At 33.5% G+C, this 9961-nt stretch overlaps 1 pseudogene; it reads left to right on the plus strand.

The window, feature by feature from the left end:
• The first annotated feature begins 5074 nt into the window (after window positions 1–5074).
• On the plus strand, window positions 5075–8058 carry LOC112024896 (wall-associated receptor kinase-like 10; annotated as a pseudogene).
• Window positions 8059–9961: the final 1903 nt, after the last annotated feature.

The raw sequence follows: 9961 nt of genomic DNA on the forward strand, positions 1-9961 counted from the left end.
GGACCTGCTAGCGGAATGCCTTCAGGTATATAAGACCCTTCGGAAAATGCAAAACCGTCCTCCACCACGGCAATCTGCGTAAGCCGAGGGTCATGAGCTCTAATTATGTGCTTCGGGATTGGGAATGATTTCTGAGCTGGGTTGCATCCGAGGATTTGATGAGCAGCTCTGACCTGGTTATTAGTTTCGTTCAGGAAAAGGTCCGACCTAAGAACGGTTTCCAAATCCGCTTTGTTAACCAGGTGGAAATGACGTGCAAAGGCGTGCGGATCTGCGAAAAGAAAAGTGAAACTCCTTTGGTTAATCAACCAAATCGGATATACATTTATAAAACTTGAAAATACTGAAACCTAGATTGTCTTTTACTTCGGATACCCTACCTGGCTCCCCTTCTACTGTTGGGCAATGAAAACCATTGTGCCACTCCCCCGACACTATGAGGAAATCTTGGGTCAACCCCTTATTGGAATCAGGAAGACACTGGATGAGACGAACCCTATCATCCCTTGTCTTCATATAGTACATCTTACCCCTCAGGTGATGAAGGTTGTAGCACCAGTTCACATCGTGGTGAGTCAGTCTCAGCCCCATTTTCTCATTCAGGGTATCTACACACCCTAATATTCTAAATACATTCACGGCACACTGAGTAGGAGCCAGGCGGAAATGCCTAAGGTAATTGAGAGTCACTGGCCTCATAGGGATTCTCATCCCTCCTTCTATGAAAGCAACTATCGGGATCACGACTTCACCCTCTCTCCTCCTAATGTACCACTCCCCTTCTTCACAGTACTTCAGACTCACATTATTGGGTATCCCATAGTCTACGATGAATTTGTTCATCATCTCGTCGGACTCAACCAACTTCTTAAACTTACCCATCCCCCCAAGGACAACTAAAAATTTCAGAAGAAGAAAAGAAGGGATAGAACCAAGGAAAATTTGGGGTCACTGTAAGAAGAAGACTTACAGAAGTATGACAATGCTCTTCAGGTAGTGTGCAAGTTGAACCAGATTCAAATCATATGCATCAATAATTGTAAGCGTGAAAATGAGGAAACCAGGCGGTTCAAACATGTACTTATACTCCCCCTTAGGTTCCCCAAATGTAGCCGCTTGCCCATAAAAGCAGGAGATCCTCACCGAACAATTACCATCATACCATTGAAAGTGGGAAACGTGGTGCCGCCAAAATTTAAGGTGGGCACACATTAAGTCTTGAAATGCTAAAAACGCGCATCGGGCAGTCGAAAAGTCGCCAGCATTAACATGAACCGAAGTGGGGCGACTCGTCTAGAAGGCCCGCAGGTATCAAAACCCTCCTCCCCGTCCAAGGGAACGTGCAGCAGGGTTTTGAGAGGCTATTGTGGGGCCCGTGGGCCTGATAGCCTCGACCCATCGTGTAGCAGGCCCAAGGCCCACGCCGAGGAATACTGACCATTCAAGGCTAAATTGGGGAAAGACTCTTTTACGGATCCACGCCGAGGACCTCCTCGTCCTCGGCCTGATAAGGATGATTTTTGGGAAAGACCAGGCCCAAAGTAAGCTGCCACCCTCGCATTTAATGCATTCACCTAACTCCTCTGGCCGCATTAATGGAGATATAACCCCTTAACAGGGCAACGTTGATCAGAGTGAACCACTTGAGTACTGATAAGGCCTCTGATGGGACGGACGGCCAGAAGAGAAGCAAATAGATGATCAACAGATGGAATAAGGAGATAGGAAGATGAAGACTATATAAGAAAAGGAAGTAAAGTAAAAAGGGGGGGAAAAAAGAAGGAAAAGAAAAGGGGCTCCTCGGCCATGGGCCGAGGAGCATCCCTCCAGTTGTAAAGAAACTCTAAGTATCTTTTTTTATAAAAAAGAGTTCATGCTTGATGAACGACGGCCAGCGCCTAAACCTTTAACCCACTCTTTATAAATTTATTGTTTGGGCTTGTTGGGCTGAAAACCCATTCATACTCAGGGTCAAATCCGAACTGAGTCCCCACAATGATATTTTACTAATAATTGTTTATTTGATAATCTTTTTGGGTGTAATAATTTGCAAGGTCTACAAAGAAAATAATCTCAATAGATTATCAATAATATATTGTTTGCCTAATTTTTTCAATTAATAGTGGTTAAGTTTTACTAATATTTGAGTTACTTTTTTTAGTGTTTTGAATTGTAAGGTAGAAAAAGTAGAATTTGAATATTTAAAAAAAAAAAAAAAAACTAAACTAATTATTTTCAAATTTTATATACTTTTTAATGTTATAAATAACTTTCATTAAAAAATGAATATTTGCGTTAGCTTGTATTTTGAATTCTTTAAAAAAAAAAAAAATTGTTTTGTTTACATTTTGGTATGTTTGATTCATCTTTTGGGCTCTATAAAACTGACATCACAGATTCTTTTGATGTGGAAAAGAGCCATAACAAATGGGTTCTAATTTGCTCAACTAGTAAAATATTTAGTTGAACAAGAGATCTAGGATTCATTCCTCGTTTCAACCAAAAACCAATTAATATCTTGGCTCAATAATAAAAAGCAATCATCATGAGTAACAAAGGCTAAAAGGTAGGGTTGGGAACTGGAACGAGAGATAGGAGGAAGATTAGGCATCTCCAATTCTTTTATAGGACTCCTAATCTTAATTTGGTCTACGTAAAGAATCCTTGTGACTTAACATTGTAGGCAAATGAATTTTAGATTTTAAAGTAGTGAAAGTATTATGATTAAAGGGAATAGAGAGAGATCGAAAGAGAAAAGTACGAAGTATTTTGCAACAACCGCGTTGATGTGACTTGTTATGAATGATGTATAAATTTTTTTTTTTTGAGATAAACGATAAGAATGATGTATAATAAAAATAATATCAATAATAAATTCATGTAAAAATATGATAAATATCTATATTAATAAGTTATGAAAATATGAAATTTTTTTTTCCATATGCCAATAAAAGGTTACTGCAATTAATGGTACATGGAATTGGCTAAAACAAAAGGTTAGCAATTAAATAAGGCAATAAGTTTTGAGAAGTAGTAATTGTAGGACTTTACCTAGAAAAGGGAGCCCTTCTAGAAATTCTTAAAGGCAAAGGCTGAACCCAGGCCTAAGAGGGTGTATGGAAATAGTTTTCAACGAGCAATAGACACAGCTCGGTTAGAACTATTAGAATTGTGTGGTCCTAATAGCTTAAGCTTTTGGGTTAATCGGCAATTTAACATGGTATCAGAGCATGAAACCTTGAGTTCGATCCTTGTGTGCTCTATTCTACCTCTCATTTAAAATATCACGTGTTAGTCCTCACTTATCAAACAGTAGTTTTGATCCACATGTGAGGGGGAGTATTAGACTTATGTGATTAAATTTACCATATCCCAATAGCTAAGCTTTAAACACAATTGGTAATTTAACAAGAACCTCGCTAGTTGCATCATTGCCCCTAGTGCAAAGATGGATTGCTAATGTGGTTTTACTCTACATTTATATTCAGCTGTGCAGCTCAGTGTACCATACACAAACGATATGGGTTGCAATTCTCCTTTACAAGGAAAAAAAATCATGCTCGGTTTCTCCCTTGCTCATTGCAACCTATATATAAGTCAATTTCAGTTTTATAAATAATTTTAAATAAAACAAGTTTATTCGGCATATCTTACTATTTGAATGCATGAAGTAATATGTGGAAATGTTTACTATTTGATGTAAGTTTGTTAAATTATTATAAGAGTACAAAATTATTTTTGAAACTGTGAAGCAGATGTAATATGGGAGAAACTTTCTGTAAAGTTGTGATTTATAACTATGTTTTATGTTGGCTTTATTTCATGACAAAAAGTATTTTAATTGCATTAATTTATTTCTTTGTATTTTGTGGGATTTTATTGTATTGGGTTTAGTATTAAGTTGGTGAAAAATCCAGTATGTAATGAAGATCAGTGCAGTTTCGTGACTAGCTCGTAAAAAGTTTGCGAGTAAAGGTTCTTGCAAAAGGCCACATGAGAAACACATGTTGGAAGCTAAAGAGTTAAGTGTCATGTTGCGTTTTGTGAGTACTTCGCGAGATAGGCCATCTTATGTGGTACTCGTGAAACTCTCTGCTTGGAGGATTTTAGTGTGACTTTGTTACCCTTCACCCATACTATATGTACCCTTATTACCCACAAAAGTAAAATAGACTATTCAGAGAGAAAACCTTAGATAGGTTTCTACAACACAACACACCCACCTTATAGAGAGAGAGCTACTCATCCTTTAGTGAGAAATAATTGTAGTCTCTTCTTCTTCCCTCTCTCATTGTTATACCTTGAGAGGAGATTTATACCCAAACACAACCTACACATTTTCAGAGTGTAGAGAGTGTTTTGGAGTTTGGGAAGTATTTGGGATTTGCCAAAAGAAGCTGATGAGGCTTGGCGATACTGTGGGATTCAGAAAGCTAGTGAAGACAAAACTCTGAGAAGTCCGTTAGTAGCAGGAGCTTTGAGGGCTCAAGTACATTGGGTACACTAGACGTGGAATATTTTTTGTTATTCGTGTAATCCAACTTATTCACTAGTGGATTGATTTTGACTTGGAGGGTTGCAGAGGGGTTTTTCGTTGAGTTTTTCGATTTCCTCTTCAATAACACGTCTTGACATTATTTTGTATTTGCATCTCTCTTCCCTACTCTTAAATCTTTACTTTTATTGCTCATTTTGGTTGCATATGGCTTAGAGTAGTGTTATTAGTTTATTGCGCGCATTTACTCTTGTTCCACACTTTGATAAGTTAGAATAAAAGCAATCTAGCCGTAATTTTAAATTTTAAGGTCTAAACAAGCATTAGTGTTTTCACACTAATTGAGCTTTCACTTTCCAACAGTAACCTATTGGATTTAAATAGCCTACATAAGTTTAAGTTGGGTTGGGTGGGGCGGTTATGGTTACACTGTTCTAGTCCTAATCCTTTTAGGAAAAGGATTTGGGAGATATATATAAACACAAGGGGTGTAGGTATAGACATCTTAAATTTATTTGAGTGAGTGTAATCGTGGATTAGAGAGCTTAGTAGATGATGATGAACATTGTTAAGAAAAGAATGAGCAAAGTGGAGGAAGAGGAGGAGACAGACCCGTTTCTGTTTCTAAAAGAGCAGTTTAAGGAGGAAGAGGCAGAGTTTGAGTTTGAGATGGTGGAGAAGGAGGATAAGTTTATACAGGGTCAAATCCAAACTGAGTCCCTACAATATATATATATATATATATATATATTAATAGGTAAAGTTTAGAGTAAATCTAATTAAATTCTACAATTGAAGTCCAATTTTGCGCTATATATCCTAAATTATTTATTTTATAGAAAATTTTATTTCTTAATTTTGGAATCAAATGTGGGACTATATTATAAATATTCATTCAAATGAGTTATTTTGTATAGAAACCAAAGAGTCTAGAATTAATGAACATAAAAATATTTTAAAAATAGACAATTTACATTTTCTACCTAATAACATTTTTACAAGACTTTTTAAAAAATTAAAAAAAAATATAAGAATGACTATCAATAATATTTAAATTATATATGTAAAATTATTATACTATGCATCTTAATGTGTATCTTTTAAGTATATCCATGCATATGCATGAGATTACAAGCTAATAATAAATAATAATAATAATAGGTGAAGTTAAGAGAAACTTAAATTAGAATTCCAAATTAAAGTTCTAATTTTGTGCCATATGTCCTAAATTATTTATTCTTAAAGAATTTTATTTCTTAATTTTAAAATCAAATGAGGGACCACATCACAAATATTCATCCAAGTGAGTTATTAAGTACAAAAACCAAAGAGTCTAAAATAAATAAATCGAAAAAAAAAAAAGTGTTTCATAATAATTAAAAAAATGGACAATTTATATTTTATACCTAATAATATCCTTGCAAATATTTTTAAAGAGTTAACAAAATATAAAAATGACTACCAATAGTATTTAAATTGTATATAGGAATTATATTATGCATCTTATTGTATATCTTTAAGTGTATCCATGTATATGCATGAGGTTACAAGCTAATTTTAATAAATATTAGAAGAAAAGTAAAGGAAAAATGAGTTAAGGATTTTGGTTAATCCCAAGAAATAGTGAAGGCTGATTTTAGTGATGAACACTACTATACAAGGTTTGGCTTATCTCAAATAGTTTTTTAACCAGAAATCTCTTTTTGGTTTAATCATCACATAGTAAATAAACAAAATGTGGAGATTAAAACTCACAATTATATTATTCTATTTTAAGGAGAAACTAACTAAATGTCCAACTAAAAAACTACTTGAGGTAAGCCAAAAAGTATATGAATAGTTAGGTTTTTAAGCTCATTTAAAGCAGGACTGCCCAGAGACATGTTGAAAAATTAAATAAGAGAGACATTTTTGTTTGGTAAAAAAAAATCCCAATCTCAAGTCTCTAACCGTGCCATTTAATAAAAACACAATACACCATTAAACTGTTACCTGAAAATCTAAGTACCTAATAGTAAATTTGTTTCTTCCTAAGAAATTAATTATATAGGACCTAACACTTATTTAGGCTGCACATATTGTGAGAACATGCTAATGTAAAAAAAGAAGAAAAAAAGTTAGTAACCTTTAGTGGGAAAGATGTTTCTAATTAATCGTAATTATGTTCAAATCTATTTTATACAAGCATATTTTTATATAATCCGATCCGAATTTAGGCCAATGTTTCTAACCTAAAAAAATTATTATGTCGATGTGATATTTCTATTTTATTTGCTTGATGTATGCAGTTATTTGTACAAGCTATGGGTATTGTTTCTTCTCCTCATTACTTGGTGGTTATACAAAGTGATTAAGAAAAGAAACAAAATTAAGCTCAAGAAAAAGTTCTTCAAAAGGAATGGTGGTTTGTTATTACAACAACAATTATTTTCAAATGTAAACAATGTTTAGAAAGAAAAATTATTCAATTCAAAGGAGTTGGAAAATGCGACAAATCATTTTAATGAAAATAGAATACTTGGTAAGGGTGGACAAGGTACAGTTTATAAAGGAATGTTAATTGATGGAAGAATTGTGGCAATTGAAAAGTGCAACACAGTGGACGAGGGAAATCTTGAACAATTCATTGATGAGATTATCATTCTTTTACAAATCAATCATAGAAATGTGGTTAAACTACTTGGATGTTGTTTAGAGATAGAATTCATCTGCTAGTTTATGAATTCATTCCCAACAACACACTTTTTTAGTATCTCCATGAAGAAAATGAAGATTTTCCATTGCTAACTTGGGATATGCACTTAAGGATTGTCACTGAAATTGCAAGAGCTCTATCGTACTTACACTCGGCAGCTTTAGTACCCATTATCATCAAGACATAAAATCTTCAAACATACTACTTGATGAGAAATATAAAGCAAAAATAGCAGACTTCGGCACTTCAAAATCAGTAGCCATTGACCAAACTCATGTAACCACACTAGTATATGGTACTTGGATCCAGAATACTTTCAAACAAGCCAATTTATAGGGGGAAAAAAAAGTGATGTTTATAGTTTTGGAGTGGTCTTTATTGAGCTTTTAACAGGAGAACAACCAGCTTCTTCGACGAGATCACAAAAAGGTCGAAATCTATCTACATATTTCGTTCATTCATTAAAAGAGAATTGTCTCTTTGGCATACTTGATACTCAAGTAAGCAAGGTTGATAATAAAGATGAAGTCATGAAAATTGCTAACCTTGGAAAAAGATGTTTGCACTTTAATGGAAAGAAATGACCTACGATGATAGAAATCATGATGGAGTTGGAGGGAGTTCAAAAAATTTCCCCTGTTCAACCAAATTTTGAAGAACTTGAATATGTTAGAAATGAAGAAATGGGACCTTGGAATGATGTTTCTATTTCAACAAATTCAGGTTTAGAATCAAGCACAACTTCATCATCAAACATCCTACCACTTTTATCCATTAAATCACTTTGATTAATAAACTATGTACTTATTCATTTTTGTTTCATGTTGTAAACTATTATAAAATCATATTACTATTTTTAAACTCCTCCTAGTATAGTAGCAATAATGATATTATATCTTTGTTTGGTCATGTTTAGGTCCTTTTGGTATTGACATAAGAAAGTATAATTTTAACTGCTGAGTTTTGACGATAAAAATTTTTAGCCTTTGTTTGGAATGAGAGACTGGAATGGAGTGAATAGAATATTTTTATAATATTGTTCTTCCTCTCCTTGTTTGGGAGTTTTAACGGAGAGAATGGAAATTTCATTTCCTTGTTCAGGAGTTTAAGTGGGAATGAATGGAATAGTTAAGAGGGAACACTCATTCCTCAATTTTCCCTCAAAACCTCAAATTTTTGTTCCCCCAAAATTGGAAGGAATGAGTGGGAATGGATTTAGGTTTAATGAAAATTTTGTCAAAACTCCTAAAATACCCATTCAATGTCAACCCTTTTTTCACATCATGGCAACTTTTTTTTTTTTCTCAACCAACCGAGAAAAAAAAAAAAAACCTGTTGTTCTTGTTAGGGTCATATTTTATGTAATTGGCTAATCTTTTGACAAAATACACTTTACTTGTAATTTGGTAGATCCAAGTTAGATTTAATATATCAAGAAATATGTTGTTCAAGCATATTAAGTGTTCATATTAAAGACATGAAGATTAATCCAAGAAACAAGTGAAGAAAAGTTGTTTTATTAAGTCTAGACAAATAGTTCAATAGATACTACTTAAAATATCAAATATTTTTGGCCTATTACCAAGAATGATGACCTAGGAAAACTTTTGAAAAGTGTGGTTTCAAAGTAGAAAACCTGGGAAGAATTTAACCTAAACAATCCTCAATCCAACAATTTACTAATAAAATCGAAGATTATATAATAGACTTAACTTAAATCTATTGCTACCTCATGTAGTACTTATTTATGTGACCACACATAACTCCCAATCCACAGACACTTCTAATGTGACCAACAACACCATAGTGATGACAAGTAGGCACAAAATCAAGTTTTTCTTGCAACCTAAGAGGAGGTTTAGACATAGGTTTAGAAACTTCAGCGTCTACATCTAAACTTTTACTTTTATCTAACTTAGCAAAATTAGCATTTTCTTTATGATTCCTCTGAAAAGGAGGAATATAAACTTTGTCATCTTTAGGCTTTGGGAGTTCAAAAACTAATTCAAACATAACAGCAAGCTTGATACTAGACAATTTTTCTCGTTTGACCTTAGACTCAGCTAATTCTTGTTCCAAGCTTTTGTTCTTTTCAACTTCAGAGACATAATGTTTCTTCAAAATCACATTCAATTTATTTGATTCATCCAAACATAAAACTAATGCCTCTTTCTCAAGTTTAACCATGTTTAACTCTTCCTAGAATTTCTTAGCAATTTTTAAAGAATTAAATAATTTCCTACAAAGAGTTTCATAGACATCAATTAGATCAACTGAATCATTTGTGTCTTCTTTATTTAAATTTTCACAGCCATGAGCAGTAAAACCAAAAAAAAAAAAAAAAATTATCCATGATAGCAAGGGTCAAGGATCACACTCCAAACAAATAGTCTTATCAGAGTGTACTTGCTCTAATACCAATTGTTAGGGTTTTAGACCCCAATTGTCTTAGATTTGATCAAATATTAACCCAATAATTAATTAGATTAATTATGCAATAGATCTAAATTAGACAAATATCAACATTCACAAATCACATGAACACCAATAATGATGACCCAGGAAAACTTTTGAAATTGTGATTTCAAAGTAGACTTAATCCTAAATCTATTGCTACCTCATGAAGTACTTAGACACGTTGCCACATGTAGTTTCGAATACACGAACTCTCTTATTGTGAAACTGTTGCACACAAACACTTTTGTTTGTGACTTTGAGACTCTACTCAAAGGTTAAGATTATCAATTGTGGTTGATTTGATTGCAACAACT

Source organism: Quercus suber, unplaced genomic scaffold (genome assembly GCF_002906115.3).
Source record: "Quercus suber isolate HL8 unplaced genomic scaffold, Cork oak 2.0 scaffold_271, whole genome shotgun sequence".
In the NCBI taxonomy this organism is placed as follows: domain Eukaryota; kingdom Viridiplantae; phylum Streptophyta; class Magnoliopsida; order Fagales; family Fagaceae; genus Quercus; species Quercus suber.